Source organism: Poromitra crassiceps (genome assembly GCF_964638095.1).
Source record: "Poromitra crassiceps genome assembly, chromosome: 11".
Taxonomy (NCBI): Eukaryota; Metazoa; Chordata; class Actinopteri; order Beryciformes; family Melamphaidae; genus Poromitra; species Poromitra crassiceps.
The window spans coordinates 20724468-20744861 of NC_139643.1; the positions used below are offsets into that span (position 1 = coordinate 20724468).

The window sequence follows — 20394 nt, forward strand, 5'->3', positions numbered from 1 at the left end:
AGCTTAGTTTGACTGGCTGCTTACCACTGAGATCTACCTGTAGAGAACAGCTTAGTTAGACTGACTGCTTATCACTGAGATCTACCTGTAGATAACAGCTTAGTTTGACTGACTGCTTATCACTGAGATCTACCTGTAGAGAACAGCTTAGTTAGACTGGCTGCTTATCACTGAGATCTACCTGTAGATAACAGCTTAGTTAGACTGGCTGCTTATCACTGAGATCTACCTGTAGAGAACAGCTTAATTTGACTGGCTGCTTATCACTGAGATCTACCTGTAGATAACAGCTTAATTTGACTGGCTGCTTATCACTGAGATCTACCTGTAGAGAACAGCTTAATTTGACTGGCTGCTTATCACTGAGATCTACCTGTAGATAACAGCTTAATTTGACTGGCTGCTTATCACTGAGATCTACCTGTAGAGAACAGCTTAATTTGACTGGCTGCTTATCACTGAGATCTACTTAAGCAATATCACATGAGAGGGAGTGCTGTTGTTGGCTAATATCGTCACGGCTGTGATTCGGTCGTAGGCACGAGGCCGCAGGCCGAGTGCCGAAGATAATCACAGCTGTGACAATATTAGACAACAACAGCACGACCTCGAGTGTGATATTGCTTTTATACAACAGTTGTACAGCATAAACAAAGGTATTCATCAAGTAATAATAGCATTTTTGTCAAGTAATTTGCGACAACTGATGATTTATGTCTATTATTCGCCTCCGCCAATAAAAACAGTTCCCCCAGGATTGCACTAGTGTTAGTTACCAAGCAAGCAGAAACAGTAATATTTCCAACCAGTGAGAGGCAGCAATGTGCCGCAAGGCATCTAGTCTGCCGCAAAGCTATTAGAAGCAGCAGAAGAAGCTCGCCTGATAGCTCGCTAACAGATTAGCACTAGTATTTTAGCAAATCAGAAACAGCGTTATCTTTGTTTTAATGTTTCTAGACACACGTAACAGTGATGTAATAAATCACACGTTTCGCCCATGGCACATCTCCACCCTAGAAATGAAGCGCACGCTACAGAGTGACATCATTAGTGATTTGTGACGCATATCATGACATCATCGGTGATGTCAGAAATCCCACAACATGTTGCGCCCATGGCCGCATCGTCTCCAGAGTCTTCTAGAAATCAATATAATGAAAATGCCTCCAGTCTCCACCCTAGTCTTGAAAATGACCCCTTACCAGAATTGATGGATTCACTGAATTAATTTTATTTACTCCCGGCAGCCGCCCGCCATCTTGAAAATGACCCCTTTCCAGAGTTTATATTTTTAGTATGTTATTGAACATGCCCAATAGTACCAGAATCCATCGAAAACCCCTTGGTATCAATTTGTTCAGGGTTAGGTGCTTTTTCATATTGACTGGCCTAATGGGTTAGTTTTCTGTAAATGTACATATTTAAAGATAAAATAACATGTCAGAAAACTTGTAATACAAAACAAGTATTGTCTTAATGTAAGTAATCAACTGGGGAAGTTTCATATCATCTATTAGTTAATTTTTTTTTACCCTATTCACCAGAATTTGGGGCCCCCTCTTGGATTTGTCAATAAATAATTAACTGATGGTAAGTTCGCTGATTCAGTTGTATTCCTTGAACTATAAACCCTAGGGTTAGACACCAAAACCACCTTTCTAGGTTGGATGGTAATTGAGTTATTGCCATTTTAAGCTCCCGGCAGCCATCTCGGACACCATCTTGAAAATGACCCCTTTCCGGAATTTTCATTTTCGTATGTTATTTACCATGCCCAATGGTAACAGAATCCATTAAAGAACCTTTTGAATCAATCTGTTGATTGATTGATTGATTGATTGATTGACTTTATTTGGTGAATGTCAACAAAAACAGGACACAAATACAGAGACAGACAGTCACCGAGGATAAAAACACAATAAAGTCTCAGACTTATTTCCATTGTGGTCCTCATGAACATAAAACATAAAAGGGACATACATGAAACATGGATGGGTATCACCATCAATACTCAAATTAGGATTTGTAACATTATTACATTTTTGAAGAGTAATAAAGGCACACTTGAATTTTTACAATACATAAACATTTGTTGTTGTATGTAAGGAATTAACAGACATAAAAAACAGACATGTTCTTGGTTCCATCTTCAGCTGCTCGGAGTCTCTGAACTTTCCTCCAGCTGTGCAACAGTCTCTGACACCAACTGTTGCCAAGAAACTAATCCTGAAGGAATGGAAGTCCCCCCTCTTCACCCTCTTTTCAATTGTGGCTGACGGATATGACCTGTTACACGGATGGAGGGACTTAGGTTCCTGAGGACCGACTCACTTAAGAAATTCTCTTCCATTTGGGACCCGTTTCTGGCCTACGTCGTTGAGGTTGGGAGGCTGGTTCCTCATGGACCCCCTGTGTGGCATTCCAGACACAATACCTCTTACAAGCATATAAGCACCTTACACTGGTAGCACGACTCAATATTGAATGTTGATATGGGTTTTGTTTTTGTTTTTGTTTGCTTGTTTGTTGTTTTTTTTCCTGTGTCTGAGCCTGTTTCTCTTGTTCGTATGTAAACAAAAAAAATGAAAATAATATATAATTAATAGAATGACTGGCCTATAGTAGCCACGTGGTTATTAGTCTCTCACCCCTCACACAGACACACTTGGTTGCAGGCACCTTGGCTTGCTGTCACATTCAGCAGCAGTCGCGTCCCCGTCTTGCTCGTCCTCCCCTCCCCTCTCTCAGTGCGTGTAGAGGGAGGCGGTGAAGACGATGTCCCGCCTGATGGCCAGGGACGCCTTCTCCATCTTGCTCCCCAACACAGAGTTTCCGATGATGCGGGCGGCCTGGCGCACCTCCTTCAGCACCTCGTCCAGACGCTGGATGCAGCGCACCACCGTCCCCTCCTTGACATCAGTGAGCTGGGTGATCTCTTCAAACGCCATGCCTCTGGCCCAGCAGTACACCACCTCTGTCAGGCCAAATTTCAACTGGCCTACAAAGTCCTCCGCTGTCTGCGCTATCGCACACTCCCTCTGCAGCTCGCCGATACGCTGGGCCACCGACAGCACCCGATCGATGCCCTCCTGGAGTGTCTTGGTGATGTGCGGCTCCACCTGGGTGTTCTGTTGGAAGACCAGACAGGACAGCAGGGCGGCGCTCTCCTCGGGTGTCAGCGGGCCCAAAGCGTTCTCGAACAGCAGCTCGGTCAGCAGCAGCTCGTGGTTGCTGATCTGACACGCCACCCGGCCTTTCAGCTGCACCACCCCGCCTCCGTCCACATAATGCAGCGACTGCAGGACCTTGATCCTCTGGTGGTACTCGGGCAGCAGAGACAGAGACTGGTCGGACACCAGGAACAGCAGCTTGTCCAGCTCTTCCTGCACACTCATCCTCTCCTGAACCCGCGCATAGTGCTCCGAGAAAGCGGGCGAGTGGACACATTTGAAGTCCTTGAGGCGGTCCTCCAGCTCGCGGCGCAGCATGGAACCTTCGACTACATCGACGCTGTTCAGTTGGAGGTCGTTCACTGGGTCGAGGGTCGCGATCCCACCCGGGTTGGCCTCGGCTAATCGCAGCAGCTCCTGGGTCACCATGGAGATGGCTTGGCCAGGAGGGTCAAGCCTGAAGCGTGGCTGTTGCCTCTTGTTGTAGTTGTCGATAATCCTGTCAGGAATCACCTTGAGGGTTTTCACCGTGATGGCTGAGATGTCCTGCAGCTCCAGCTTCTGCACTGTATGGCTGCACGGGCCTTCAGGTAGAAAGAGATCCGTGTTGTACAGGTGAGAGAAGGCGTTGGCATTGTGGTCGTCCCCGGCCCCTTCCTCGTTACCCTTCTCACAGATGATAAGAGCCATCAAAGTGCGATTCACAGAGTCACTGGAAACCTGGAGAATAACTCCCAGGGCATTGACATGCTGTTTGTTATTAATTAGTACAACTCGACCAACAGACAGAGCTTTCAGCCCGTTGACAGACCCCAGAGTAGCGCACTGCAGGGCCTCAGCGGTGATGCGTAGCTCGGTCACGGTCTGGTAGTAAGGCACCAGGTCGGACATCTGGCCCTCCGTGTCCAGCGGGGGCAGAGACGACACGGTCTGCTTCAGCTGCCTGATCCTCTTCTCGTGGGTCTGGGTGTCTCTGTGGTTCTCGGAGAAGCTCCGCCTCATCATGTCCGTGATGCGGAGGGCCTCCACCCGCAGCAGGTTGAGAATCATAGTGTAGGTCAGTCTGAACTGGGACTGGAGGACAGTAGGTTTACCCGCCATCATGAGATGCAGGTCTGCCATGTCATGGACCCCAGCCTTACAGAGAATGATGACTGTGCCTGTGGCGTCCAAACCTCTCCTGCCTGCTCTACCTGCCATCTGAATATACTCACCAGGCAGTAGGTCTCTGAAGCCGCTCCTGTCGTGTTTGCTGATGCTGTCGAACACCACGGTTCTAGCAGGCATGTTCACTCCCATAGCAAACGTCTCAGTGGCAAACAGCACTTTGACAAGCCCTCGTGAGAAAAGCATCTCAATGACTTCCTTGAGTATGGGCAGGATCCCGCTGTGATGGACGGCTATTCCTCTCTTCAGCAGGTCCCTCATCAGCAGGATCTGGGGCAACTGCTGGTCTCCTCCCCTGAGGCGACTCAAGCTCTTCTGGAAGAACGTGTGGATCTCTGCCTTCTCCACATCGGTGGTCAGGTCCATGGAGGTCAGCGAGCAGGCATTCTCGTCACAGCGCGTCCGGTTGAAGGTGAATGCCACCACGGGCGTCTGCTGCTGCTTGGACAGGTAGTGCAGGAGAGAGAGCCACACCGCTCGGTCCTGATTGGCTGAAGTGTTCTGAGAAGGCTTCTTTGTGCCAAATGATTGGGCGTGTTTGCTGGTTCGCTCCTTCTTGGCATCGATAGCGGCATAATAGCCTTTTGTGAGGAAGTTGCCCATAGCGTCCAGCAGCAGGAACATCTCCTTCTGTGTCTTGGTGCTGTTTCCGGTGTACAGGTAATGCTCCAAAGGCACAGGTCTCTTTTCTGTGCTGATCACGTAAATGTGCTTCTTCTTAATACGACCAATCCACTCGCTGAACTCCAGAGCATTCGGCACCGTCGCACTAAGCAGGATGATGCTGACGTGTTCAGGAAGCATAATCAGAACTTCCTCCCACACGACCCCTCTTTCGGCATCGTTGATGTAGTGAACCTCGTCAAAGATCACCCACTCCAAGTCTCTGATGACCTCTGATCCATTGTAAAGCATCGACCTGAGAATCTCAGTGGTCATGATGAGACAGGAAGATTCAGGACTGAGCTGCACGTCGCCCGTCAGCAGTCCAACATCCCCAAAGGTGTTCTTGAAGTCTCTGAACTTCTGATTGGACAGGGCCTTGATAGGGGAGGTGTAGATCGTCCTGGTCATGTGTTTCTGTGAGAGAGCAATAGCATATTCTGCCACCACTGTTTTGCCAGCTGACGTGTGTGCTGCTACAAACACAGATTCATGAGCCTCCAGCCTCAACACAGCCTGTTTCTGGAAGACGTCCAGCTCAAATGGCCACTTGAAAGCCGGGTTGGGGATGCGTTCGTAGAAGTCAGCGCAGGGTGAGGTGATGTCAACTGGGATGGCCCATTTCTTGTTCTCCTCAGGATTCTCTGCTGGTTTAGATTGAACTTCTTTTCCCTTCTCTGATGTAGAGAATGGCGGCACAGCATCCTTGATGCCCAGGTCTTCCAGGCTGTTTGTTCTGCGCAGTTTGGGAGCGTCTCCGCTTCCTCTGCCTTCCTTTTTCTCTTCTGCCTCAGGTTGCAAGTCAATGATGTCATCAAACGTGGACAGGAGGGACATGAGGTCGATGTCTGCCTTCACCGTTTTGGCATCTTTGTCACTGAAGTCTATCCCAGCTTTAAGTCCAGGAGGGACTTGGAGTAAACCATTCTCAAAATCTATGTCCTCCAGCTCAGACCTTTTGATTGGGTCCAGGGTAAGTTCATCCATGCCTCCAGGCAGGAAGGGGTAGTTGGTGTTGCTTCCTTGCAGGCTCTCTGAAGGCGGCCCGGGTTGCCGTTGTAAAGACATGGAATTCTTCGCTGACAGGTCTGTGTCCTCCAATAACACCTCTGTGAAGTCCAGCAGCATCCCTGTGGTTGGATCTCTGATGACAGATATGCTGGAGTGGAGTGGGGACAGAGTGCAGCTGAGCAGAGATTCGACACAAACATTTCTCCGAGTCACCTTGAGAAACTTGTGGAAGGCAGCGTCTGTGTCGTGTATGGGGAGCCAGGCGGGGTCGCGCAGAAACTGCTTCTCCACTTCTGTCTCCAGGTTCACGCTGGTGGGAGGGAGTCCATGAGGGAGCGTGCTGTGTGGAGCTAAGGGCTGGCCATGGGGCAGAGGGTGTGTGATCAGCTCAAACCCGCCAGAGCAGCCCATCTCCAGCAGGGACAGAGGCAGGTCCAAGGGGCCCACAGCAGGCACATCTGTTCCTTCCATGTCCTCAACTGAAAGCCACAACACCACACAGCACACAAGAGAACGTTTCCTGTTTGCAAGAAGGTGTGTGGATACTTAGTTGTGGCAAGTCACCTCAGGGCGTCGTCGGGTCAGGACACTATTTTCAATGTTCAGGTGAGGAAAGGGATTCAGTTGAATGCTCCCAGTCAAGTAGTGTAGTGCCGGTCCGTGGGGTTCTCAGATCTCTGGGGGTTGGCTCTTAGGTCGTGCGACGACTTAGTGAATGCTCCCAGTCAAGTAGTGTAGTGCCGGTCCGTGGGGTTCTCAGATCTCTGGGGGTTGGCTCTTAGGTCGTGCGACGACTTAGTGAATGCTCCCAGTCAAGTAGTGTAGTGCCGGTCCGTGGGGTTCTCAGATCTCTGGGGGTTGGCTCTTAGGTCGTGCGACGACTTAGTGAATGCTCCCAGTCAAGTAGTGTAGTGCCGGTCCGTGGGGTTCTCAGATCTCTGGGGGTTGGCTCTTAGGCCGTGTGACGACTTAGCTAAGAGGCGATATATGTGAGGGAACAGTGCTTCTGGTTAACTGAGGGAAGCACTCTGGTTCCTTGTACTCTAATGGTCCTATTTATAGCACCAGTGGTTAATGAGGTCAGGAGAGAAGGATTTAACACATCACTGGTGATGTCACAATACGGAGAGGATTTATGACATGACTGATGATGTCACAATGTATGAGTAGAGTGGGGTTTATGACATCACTGTCAGTGGGGTTTATGACATCACTGTCACTGATGTCACAATCATGAAAGAAGTATCCCTGTAGTCTTTTCTTTTTACATAATAAAGTTCAAGTTGTGTCTGTATGTACTGTATGTGTGTATTCAGTGATGTGTGACATCATCAGTGATGTCTACTTCCTCTCTACTCATGCATTGTAATGTGATAATTAGAGCTGGGTATTGGTTCAAATTTCAAGAATCGATTAGATTCCGATTCACAAGGTTGCGAATCAATTGATTTGGTTAGTGATACCAAAACGCGTTTTTTGAGCTGTACCCTGAATTACATGACTGTCCAGTTATGTAACACAGGGGTTCCCAACCAGCCAAGTAGATACATGGGGAAAAAAAGTTGCAGACCTGTTGTCAATTTTAATGGTTTTAGTTACACATATATTTATGTAAATAACAGCCTTTTCATCTGTCAATAAAGACACTTTCACAATTATGCACAGTGATTTGATTTCAGCCTATATAATTTCTAAAAGTAGATTAATGATCAAACATTTCCATTTATGTAGCCTACAGTATTTATGTTTTTGTTTCAACTACAAACATAAATAAACATCAACTTGAAACTATGTTTCAACTACCACACACAGCATAATATTTTAGCCTGTTTATTTAAAAAAAATAATAATAATAATAATAATAATAATAATTAAAAAAAAATCGATCTCTGGACATATTAATCGATAATCGAGGATTAAAATAAAAATCGATTAAAAATCGGAGAATCGATTTTTTGAACCCAGCCCTAGTGATAATGTTAGAAATCGAAATAGTGACATCATCAGTGATCATCAGTGATGTCATAACTCTTTCTCTACTATAATTGGAAGGCTGATTGCTCAAATGCCTCTCATGCATCATCTGTGATGTCATAACTCTGTCTACTATATTGGAAGGCTGATTGCTCAGTGGATGGATAAACCCGGAGGCGGTAATGCAACATAAAGGATGCCAACTGCCATAAAACACCACAGAAGAAGAACAAGAATTTGAGGGCCGATTGCACATCAATTTGCCAAAGTCACCCCCTCTCTAGCTCTGTAAATATGGTACTTTAAGTTCGACTCATCATTTTTACTCATAAAAAGTCACCATGTAGATTCCCCACTATGAGGCAGAGATCAGATTTTCGTTGTTGGGGGAGAAATACAGTATATATCTCTGTCTCGAGCGACAGAGAGCCTAGCCTGCACCTATGTCTCTGCCTGCGGGGAGGCGGGGGGAGTGGGCAAGTAACTTGCTCTGCAGCAACAGACAGAGGGAGACACAGAGTGACATGGTGGAGAGAAGTAGCGTTCAAAGTGTTGTTTCCTTGCCACAAGTACGGCAACGTTTGCGTGAACAAGGAATCCGTCTCAACACTTGGCGAAGTGCATGAAATAGGGATGTTCATTTTGAACAATTTCCATAATCGAAAATCGGGAAAATTAACGATCAATTATCGATTATCGATCATATTAATACTATTTTTTTACTATTTTTTTTTATATATATATATATATTTTTTTTTTTTACTAAATGAATGCCTATGGCAGAAAATACGAAAGACAACGTGTTCTCCTCAATGAACTCTTTATTTCAATGTGTCTCCTCTCCAACACTCGTCTTAAACAAGGCTGTTCATTTGGTGTTTACTTTGCAGACTGCACGTTTGCATGTTTAACTGTTAAACAAAACATGTGCGTGCTTAACGCTGCTGAGCCACACCTCTTACTGTAGTCTTAATTCAAATTATAGAATTATAATATATAATATTATCATCTCTTTTAGACACTTGACTTACACACATACAGTACATGAACTCAACTTAAATAAATAAACAAAAATATTAGTTTGGCGCCCCCCCCTCCGATCAAAATGTACAATCCCAAACGAGAGAGAACGAGAGAGAGAGAGAGAGATGATGCTATAGTGTTACTTATTTCACAATTATGCCTATTATTTAACTTAGAGCCTCATAAGACAAATGAGTGACTCATGAAGGCGTGGTGACTAGTGTCCCCTCAAACAACAAAGTGAAGTTTAACTCCAGCAGGGTCCATCGGCCTACTGATTCTTGTTTAGGAAGATAAGCATGTTAACACATTGACTGCCAGCCGTTTTTTTTTTGCTGTAGGTAGCTTCTGCCAGGCCGTTTTTTGAGGATTCTGGCTCATTTTACAAGAGCCGAGGATTCTTTTCTGCTTGGAGTTTGTGAACACGAAGTTCACAAAAGTACTAATAGAATGTGTGCTTTCTCTGTCTAAAAGAGTTAGTTTGTAGAGTTAGTAGTTATGTAGATATTAGCCGTTGAGTACAGCATGGTTTCAGCTGTCTGAGAGTGAAAGCTGAGATAATCGCAGTTTTGTGAAATTCAATCAAACAGGCAGAACAGTCACTTTAACCATTTATTTTTGGCATCAGTGAGAGATCAGACATCCAAACAATATAGTTCCGAACGCCCTCTCCTTCAACTCCTCCCTCCGTGGGCGTGTCTAGTGGCTTTCAGCCTGCGTTTGTAAGCGAGTGCTCTGCTGCAGCCTCCCTCCCTGGCAGCGAGTTTGAGCAGCCTCCCTCCCCGCCTACAGTATGAGAATGAGGCTCGTTCGTTTCTGGGTTTTCGGAATGCGTGCGATTCTGGCCTTTCTGCGGGCGTTTCAAAGTGTGTTTTACCCATAATATATTATGCAAATTTGCAATCCCCCGTGTGCTGCTGCTGGCGCGGCCCGAGAGCGGCGAGTCTGGTGACTGATGACTGTAAAATCGGCAAGCCATTTCCTTGAGAATGGAGGAAGCAGCCGCGGGAGGCGGCTGCTTTTGGTTGACTTTCTCTCTGTCGGGAGGGCACTGTCGCCACTTAGTGGTCGGTAAAATAGATTATACACATTCTCTTCCTCCAATTCTGCTATAGGAGACGTAAAAGGGGTTGATCGATGTCCCACCGTCAAAAAAAAAAAATGTTTATGTAAGACGAGATATCTCGTCTATGGCACTCAACGGTTGGATTATGTAAGACGAGATATCTCGTCCATGGCACTCAACGTGTTAACATGCTCTGGGGTGAGACGCGAACGCAGCTTATTGACGGTCAGTCCAGCAGCAGAAAAGACGCGCTCTGAAGGGACCGAAGTTGCAGGAATGCACAGGTATCGTCCCGCTAACTTCGCCAGCCTGGGGAACCTGCCTTAATTCACTTTCCAGCACTCTGCAGCGCTGCCCTCCAGGGACAGGGGAGTCTCCCTCATGAAGTTGGTAACTTCGTCTTGCATCCCAGCGTCGTCGCGATAAGTGGAGTATTCCTTCCCGAGCAGCATGGCCATAGCCCCCCCCCCCCCCCCCGTGTCGGACTCGGGGTCATCAGACAACGCCACCGCATCATCTCGCCCAGCCTGTGGGAGAGCCGCCTCGCCCGCATCCAGTGCCTCTCCAAGTTGAACCAGCCTTCCTGGTTAACCAGGCTCGGATGTACGCTGTGTTCAAGTGGTGAATCACTGGCATCGTAGCCATGTTGTACTTATAAACTGCATCACAGTTCTTGCAATAAACGACGTCGTCTTTTAACTCGAAATGGTCCCACACAAAACTTCGCCTCGCACGCTTCATTTCCTCTGTTGCCGTTCTTCTCAGACCCCCCTTCTCAGTTCTCACTGCAGCTCAATTAGACCACACCCATAGCCCCACCCACAGAAGTGTTCTGTTCATTGTTCTCTGTCTGTCCCATTGCGCCCTCTCCTGGTTGCGACCAAGTAGTGAAAATCAAATTTGATAGTTTCAGCCATTTGATTTGATACAAAAAAATATATAAAAAATCGATCAAAATTCCACACGATCGAATCAATTCCTTAACGATCAATTATCGATTTTGGATAATTGATGAACATCCCTAGCATGAAATACAGGCGGACAAATGCAGTTCTCGAATGAATGCCTGCTGAACAGGCAGGGGGGGGGGGGGTGTTCAACCCACAGAAAAATCGATATTTTTGTTCCAGCTCAAACAAATCACTATATCGGCTGCCATATCGGTATCGGTCACAAAAATCCCATATCGGCCGTAGGGATGTTAATGATTAACCGGTAGTCGGTTAACTCATTCAGGGCCAATGACGTCTTTGACGTGTTATCAGGAATAGCCCAGAGGGCCAATGACGTGTTTGACGTGTTTTTGTTTTTATTCGTGCAGCGCATAGTTAAAACACTTCCCCAGCCTGTCACATGGTATCAGGTCCCAAGCATCTAAGACAACACGTGAACAAACACATACCGCAGCTGTTGTTTTGAAATTGAGCAAGAGGAAAAGCAGACAACGGGTAACACTTCCTTGTGCAGACAGGAGAAACGCCATTGAAACGCGCCTCGGCGCGCTGCACGAGCTGGAGTCGCCTTCCTCTGTGCCAGCCGGGAGAAAGTAATCAAGAGATGTGTTTGATCATCGGAGGAATGAGGAAATGATCGATCAGTTTGCGAGGGCGGTGAGGACGTGTTGAATAGCCGAGGGGAAAACGGGAACGATCAGATAGCAGGTAGGATATGACAGGGAGACATGGACGAGGACTGGTGGACCAGAACAAAACAAAATAAACACACAAGGCAGAAGCGGGAGTCACAGCAGCCCGCTGTCCTTTCTCAAGAGCAGTTGGTTCATGAAATCGCTGGGCTGCGTGCCCTCCAGTGTTGCTCCTGGCCAATCCCAGCGCCACAGGGCGTGGTTATTGCTTATCCTATGTGGGGTTAGAAATCTAAAAGGGGGATCGTGTGTGTGTGTGTGTGTGTGTGTGTGTGTGTGTCTGTCTGTCTGTCTGTCTGTCTGTCGGTGTGTCTGTCTATCTGTCTGTCTGTCTGTCTGTCTGTCTGCACACTCACTCACACCGAGTAAACTGTATTGTTGAATGTAAAAAAAAGCACTTCATGTGTATATATATATATATATATATATATTTTTTTTTGTCATTTGTGTCCTAACGAATAATATTTACATGTCTGATGTCAATACAGTTCAAAATAAAAGAATTGAGAGTGAGTTCTGCTTGAGATTGTGCCCTTTTACAAAAATTGCCTTTTCTCCTGTTTATTTTCTCAGGGAGACCTATTGGGGGAAAACAGGGTGTATATAAATGGCTATAAGTAGAGTACAGAACGTGCTAAAAGCTCACTTTTTTTTTCCTGGTGAACCCAGAGACGTACATCTTCATTTTGAGGTATTGCAAATCACTCTGGTGCTAATAGATAATTTACTGTGGGTCTTGAAAGATGACCAACAATTATGAAAATCTTTGGCCTGTGCTAAATATTGGCAGTCCTAAACTGGCCCTGAATGAGTTAACTGCCGTTAAGAATGTAGCCGATTAAAATGTATGAACTGTTTTGACCGACAACATTGGCTGGGTTTCCCAAAAGCTTCTTTGCGCTAAGAAGCTAATTCAACCCTTCTTAAGGCCCCCTTAAGAAGCAAACGCGTTTCCCAATTGCTTCTTTACGAAGGCATGCGTTTCCCAAAAGCTTCTTAGCGCTAAGAAGCTTCTTTGACCCTTCTTAAGGCTCCCGTAAGAAGCCAACGAAGCCAACGCGTTTCCCGATTGCTTCTTAGCCTAAAATTATCTTCCAATTATCCTCCGTTAAGAAGGCTGCGTTTCCCAAAAGCTTCTTAGCGCTAAGATGATCTTTCGTTAAGAAGGTTTTGTAAGAAGGGTCTGGAGCCTTCTTAACACCTTCTTAATGACAAAACACTGGCAGATCCAGCCGCGTCAGGCAAAAGGAGATACTTGTGTCCACTGTTCCTCTTGTGTTTTTCCCTTTTTCCTTTCTTTCATGCACCCTTTAGTGTTTAAAATTGGGGAACACTTGAAAATCTCCCCTGTATGTATGGTTACTTGTGTTTTAAATGTTTTACCGTAGGCTATATTTCTCTAATCAGAATGGATTCCTTTTATAATGTTGTGGATTTATATAGCACCTTTCACAGAACCCAAGGTCGCTTAAATTCTGTAGTGTTTCTCTGTTTTGTTGTATGCTGTGTATATAAAGCAATTTGAACTGCAGTCCATGTCTGAAATAAATAATGTTTAATAAAGTTTAACATGACCATGATTAGGTGTTAACAGTGTTTCTCAACCACTGAGTCGTGGCCCACTGCTGGGCTCAGAGTGCCATCAAGTGAGCCGCTCCAGTTAAGATGCTTCTTAAGAGCCTTCTATTTTTTTTATTTTTCTCGACTGTTAAGAAGGCGTTTGGGAAACACTTCTTTGGAGCCTTCTTAACTCCTTAAGAAGCTTCTTAACTCCTTAAGAAGCTTCTTAACTCTTAAGAAGCTTCTTTGTTGGGAAACTCAGCCATTGTAACTTTCAATCAATCAATTCAGTCTTCATAGCTCAGTGTGTTAATTATACCAGTCCAGCAGAGGGCGTACCTCACCCAGCTAGCGCAACAGAAGGAGTGGTCACGTGAGAAGGTCGTCACGCATGTCATGCATGTCATGCATGCATGAGGAAGCAGCAAGTGAATTGAGCAAACCCCATGAAACACAGATGCTAAAATTAGCAGCAAGCTCGCGCTAGCAACAGCATGGAGGCATTACACTCTGAAAGTACATGTGTAAATATTGCGACGCCGTTCTCAAAATTCAACTCCAGGGGCAACTTATGATTCCACCGACCAGCATCGCTGAACGTCACGTTATGTTCCATTATCCTTATGGACGCTGGAGAAACTATGTTCACAATAACCGATTAACTGATTGTTAGGGTGCGCAACTAACGGTTAAGGAAAATGCATGAAATTCCCATCCCTAATCGGCCAGGCTCTAATACAAACAAGCGCGAATTCGCGATAGCTGTGACCACATAATGCAAATGACCAAAATGCAGGATGGCAGGGACAGCCTACCCTACTCTGCCTGCCTCTGCCATCCTGCATTTCTAACCCCAAGCCCCCCCCCCCCCCCCGCACACCACACCACAACACAGACCTTCACACACTGACCTCCATGAACACAAACACACACCTTCACACTGACCTCCATGAACACAACACACACCTTCACACACTGACCTCCATGAACACAACATGAACACAACACACACCTTCACACACTGACCTCCATGAACACAAACACACACCTTCACACACACTTGGCCAAATTTCAGCCTCCTAGTGCGAAAATAGACCCCTTTCACGGGGGCCATTTTGTGTGGAAAACGCAGGGTAAACACAGGTGCAAACAAAACACTAATGAGGGTTTCCAACTTCCAATCATGGAAGTTCAGAGAACATCGAGTCTCTCCTGTAGTGGAATTAACACATTATTATGACTACCTACTCTTATCGTTATGGCCCACTGGCAGATGCAGTCATAAATACAATGCTTTTCAAAATGTACACTTTCACTGGGCAAAATAAGAAAACTGCTTCACCTTAGCTTATGTACTAGGGGTGGGGGAAAAAATCGATTCACCTAAGTATCGCGATTTTTAATGTCACGATTTTTTGGATCGATCTTTTATTCCAGAATCGATAATCGCAAATTTAAAAAAAAAAAAAAAAAATTGGGTGCTTGCAGTCAGGCCACTCACTGAACAGCAGGCCAGGTGCCGCCTACTGGTTTACTAGTGGTTTTATTACTTTATTAGTTAGTCTGAAGTAATAATTACACTTCAGGGTTAAAGTGGGTGCATCTCATTGTAAAATTGGACTTCAAACGGCCCAAATCTGGCTTCAAACGGCCCAAATTTCACGCGCGTTGGCCCATATCACCCTGGCCTGCTTGGTATCTAATGCCCGGCCTGAATTATGATCCCAGTCCGCCCCTGTTTTTAACTATATCGCCCAGCCCTACTCATGATATATAATATACAGTCTCTAGTGTATGATTCAACTTTTACCATGTTCTAATCTAGTGTAAAAAAGCAAACAAACTGAAAAAAGAAAAGAAAAAAATAAACAAAAATCGCAATAAATCGTAATATCGAATCGCAATAATCGTAGAATCGCAATACTTAAGAATCGCAATATAAATCGAATCGGCACCCAAGAATCGTGATAGTATCGAATCGGGAGATAAGTGAATCGCCACAGCCCTATTATGTACTGTAAAATATGCCATCTATTTTTTATTTGTGCAACATTTTCTTTTAAACAAAACCGTTCATGTTTATTTTTGTATGTTTATTTTATCTGCACAATTTAAAAAAAAACAGAACCGGACAAAATGAAAACATCAACTGTAGGATTCCTCCTACTTAAACAGGCCTGGATGATGCTCTCTCCCTGAGACAACATGACAATAGCCACAACCAGGGAACATCTGACCAACAAGCATCGAGCATTTCGGTCATAATTAAAACATACTTTTTATCGACCTGTCACGTCAGCAGAAACGTTCGTTTCGGACCCACGCCGATATTTCATTTTAAAGCCTTTATCGGACGGTTAATGCCGATGGCGTGCCGATAATGATCGTGCAACCCTGATAATATCATCATGGCTTCGATTCCCACCTAGGATGCTGTGGGCGCTGGAGTTGTGACCCCCCCATATCTTCAGTGCCTACTGCCCAGGTGGGCTATCTCGTCGAAAGGGCCTTTCTGTGTGGAGTTTGCATGTTCTCCCCGTACCCCCCAGGCGGTTCCTCCGTACATAACCCCCCACTAAAAACATGCAGAAGATCGTCATCCGACCAGTGACGACAACATCTGAAGTTGGTCCAATGATGGTCCAATGAAGGTCCCCGGGCGCTGGAAACAAATAGCGACCACTGCTCCTGGCCTGCCCCCTGGAGGAAAGGACAAGCCTGGATGGGTCAAATGCAGAGGACATATTTCACCGGCCACCGTCAGCATGAGTGTGTGTAGTGGCCGCATGCATGTGTTGTAGTGTGTTCGTGTGACAATAAAGACGGGCTGCCGTCTGAAATCGTGTTTTTTTTAATGAAGGGATGAACCGATATCAGAGCAGCAGGAACACTGGATGCGAGTTCAGTTCAGTGGATCATGGGAGTGGGTTGTGACGTGCGGCAGGGGTGACGTGTGGATGAGAGGTGGTGTAGCTGACGGGCCTGGCTTCTGCCTGACAGGCTGCTCTCTTGGCGGGGGGGGACCCCTTCCACCAGAGGCCCCTCCACCTCACTGCCCGAGAGCCAAGCTGGGCACAGACTGTACGCTGGGCCCGGGGACACTGACGCCCATCCAGCCCTCTCCAACTCCCAGTGAGCACAACACATGCTCCGATTGCCGTACACTTCAACACACACATGTCACACACATGTCACACACATGTCACACACATGTCACACACGCACAGAGCACGTAAACACTTAACACCCGGGCATAAGGTGTGCCACGGCACGGAGAGCACGTGCCAGCTTTCGGGCCAACACGTTCGGCCTACACGCAAAGACAAACGCGTCGTATCGTTTCATTAACGCGGGACGAGATTCAATTTCCGCTCCTGTCGTCTTAAGCCGGCCTCCCCGGCGGGGAGGAGATCTGTTCGCTTACGATGCTTTTTGACATTTCAGCTTCTGTCTCGGCGAACCGGGGGAAGTCCTCCTGATTGATGATGACCCAGGCCCACCCTCGGGTCCCCAAACCAACGCATGACTCGCTGGGATGTTGTCGACCCTACCGACGTGTTTGTGTGTGTGCGTGCGTGTGTGTGTGCGCGTGTGTGTGTGTGTGTGTGTCTGTGTGCGTGTGTGCGTGTGTGCATGTGTGCGTGCGCGCTACACCCTAAGAAACGTGCCGGCGATGGGTACATGACACGTCCTACATCATAAACGCAAGGTTTTTTGCGCCGGGCGGGAACCTGTGTACGGACAGATGATTTATCGCTGCCGTGCTGTAGTTCCCCAGTGTTAAGAAGCCTGGTGTTTTCCTGCTTGGAGACAATGACATGTAGTTTTGGTGATATATTGCAATGGAAAGAGATTTGTTCCAATGAGAGTAATGCAAGCTCAGCGTTATGTACTGGAACTATTTTGGTCAATGGCGGAACGCTGTTTCCCGGTGCCCGTAGCTATTTGCGCTGACTAAGAACTGACAGGAATGGTTATAATTGATGTTGTGATTCGCTGGATGAGCTTCTTAAAACTTTTAAGACTGTGAGAATGCCTTTATTTACTCACAGAAAACTGGAAGTGGGGTACAAAGTTCTAACTGTAGTACCTTCTAAGGATGCACGATATTGATTTTTTTTTTTTTTGCCAATATCCAATATGACGAACTTAACCCTAACGGCCGATTACCGATACAGATACTTTTTCCACCTAATTTCAGAGAACATCAAGAGAACATCAACATCCTTATTATGCCTAGTCTTATCGTCGTGATGGCCCACTGCAGATGCAGACATAAATATAGTCCTTTTCAAAATACTGTACACATTGACTGGGCAAAATAAGAAAACTACTTCAACTTATATTATGTAAGTGTAACATGTCATATTTTTTTTACTTATGTAACACTTTCTTTAAAGTAAGATTCATCCTACTTGGCTTGGATGATATCGGCCTGTCATATCGGCAGAAATGTCATATCGGGTCGACGCCGATATTTCATTCTAAAGCATTTATCGGCCGATGACGTGCTGATAGCATCGTGTATCCCTAGTACTGTACCTTCACCAGTACCTGATGATGTGCTGATAGCATCATGTATCCCTAGTACTGTACCTTCACCAGCACCTGATGACGTGCTGATAGCATCATGCATCCCTAGTACTGTACCTTCACCAGCACCTGATGACGTGCTGATAGCATCATGCATCTCTAGTACTGTACCTTCACCAGTACCTGATGATGTGCTGATAGCATCATGCATCCCTAGTACTGTACCTTCACCAGCACCTGATGACGTGCTGATAGCATCATGTATCCCTAGTACCTTCACCAGTACCTGATGACGTGCTGATAGCATCATGTATCTCTAGTACTGTACCTTCACCAGTACCTGATGATGTGCTGATAGCATCATGCATCCCTAGTACTGTACCTTCACCAGCACCTGATGACGTGCTGATAGCATCATGTATCCCTAGTACCTTCACCAGTACCTGATGACGTGCTGATAGCATCATGTATCTCTAGTACTGTACCTTCACCAGTACCTGATGACGTGCTGATAGCATCGTGCATCCCTAGTACTGTACCTTCACCAGTACCTGATGACGTGCTGATAGCATCATGCATCCCTAGTACTGTACCTTCACCAGCACCTGATGACGTGCTGATAGCATCATGCATCCCTAGTACCTTCACCAGTACCTGATGACGTGCTGATAGCATCATGTATCTCTAGTACTGTACCTTCACCAGTACCTGATGACGTGCTGATAGCATCGTGCATCCCTAGTACTGTACCTTCACCAGTACCTGATGACGTGCTGATAGCATCATGTATCCCTAGTACTGTACCTTCACCAGTACCTGATGATGTGCTGATAGCATCGTGCATCTCTAGTACTGTACCTTCACCAGCACCTGATGACGTGCTGATAGCATCATGTATCCCTAGTACTGTACCTTCACCAGTACCTGATGACGTGCTGATAGCATCGTGCATCTCTAGTACTGTACCTTCACCAGCACCTGATGACGTGCTGATAGCATCATGCATCTCTAGTACTGTACCTTCACCAGCACCTGATGACGTGCTGATAGCATCATGTATCCCTAGTACTGTACCTTCACCAGCACCTGATGACGTGCTGATAGCATCATGCATCTCTAGTACTGTACCTTCACCAGTACCTGATGACGTGCTGATAGCATCGTGCATCTCTAGTACTGTACCTTCACCAGCGCCTGTTGGTGAATTTGAGGCATCTAAACTGCCATAGACAAATAGAGTGATGTGAAAATATATTTAGACTTTGTTGACTGGGATCCTCTGCATACGTTTCACATTTTTAATAAACAAAGAACCTTCTTTGCAATGTATTTTCAGTCACCCGCGCATTCCACTCTGTCCTGAGGGGGTTCAGTTTAGCAAACTCTAAGTAGGCCGGTCCCGCGTTCTCTCTTGGGTAAATACATTTCCGCTGCCTCACCTGCAACACTAGGGCTGGATGGCGATACACCATATCTCTGTATTTGGGCTCAATGTTCAGTTCTAAGTCAAAGCAAAGCCACGTGAGATGTCACAAGCCACGTGAGATGTCACAACATAGGGCTGGGTGAGGATGTCTGTCATGTCAGCTCATCCCTCAGGTGACTATTTTCCCCCCTAGATTCTAGGGGGGGGGGGGGGGGATATGGTTTTGCTCGCAACCAATCACCGCAAGCGTTCTTCAATTTAGCGCGATGCGTGATTGGCCCACTACCGCAGCAGCTAACCCATACAGGCTGTGGTAGTGAAGTTGAGCATGGTGTAAAAAATGTATTAAAAAAAATGGCTATTGAATGAAGTACTCTATTGGTATCTGTATCACTTTAAGCCAGGTAGTGGTACTGGTACTGGTACTGGTACTGGTCCTTAATTCTTTAATGATACCCCGCCCTAGGCATTTGGGATCAATTCTGTTCCAAATATGCTCTTAGAGGCACAGGAGGTGGACGTTTCTCTGAAGGCCTCTCCCAGAGCAACAAACTGCAGGAGCTGCCTGGTGCTCATCATCTCCTGGGCCGGGGGGTGGTGCAGATGCGGAGCCTCAAAGCTGACCGCTGCCTGGAACAGACCCCGGACTGACCGCTGCCTGGAACAGACCGGACTGACCACTGCCTGGAACAGACTGGACTGACTGCTGCCTGGAACAGACCCCGGACTGACCTCTGCCTGGAACAGACCCCGGACTGACCACTGCCTGGAACAGACTGGACTGACTGCTGCCTGGAACAGACCCCGGACTGACTGATGCCTGGAACAGACCGGACTGACCGCTGCCTGGAACAGACCAGACTGACCGCTGCCTGGAACAGACCAGACTGACTGATGCCTGGAACAGACCGGACTGACCGCTGCCTGGAACAGACCCCGGACTGACCGCTGCCTGGAACAGACCGGACTGACCGCTGCCTGGAACAGACCAGACTGACCGCTGCCTGGAACAGACCGGACTGTTCTGTCCACCATACGCCTACATCTGCAACTTCCACAACTAAATTACTTAGGGTGCATCTGAATTTAGTGTGCGTGCGCTAGTAGCTACAGTGCGTGCACTAGTAGCTACACTGCGTGCACTAGTAGCTACAGT

At 46.6% G+C, this 20394-nt stretch overlaps 1 pseudogene across 1 annotated transcript; it reads right to left on the minus strand.

Annotated features, from left to right (window-relative positions):
- Nucleotides 1-2744: 2744 nt before the first annotated feature.
- Nucleotides 2745-6482, minus strand: LOC310785146 (superkiller complex protein 2 pseudogene; annotated as a pseudogene). The gene has a single exon. The product of its transcript is annotated as a superkiller complex protein 2 pseudogene (transcript).
- Between the last annotated feature and the right edge of the window lie 13912 nt (nucleotides 6483-20394).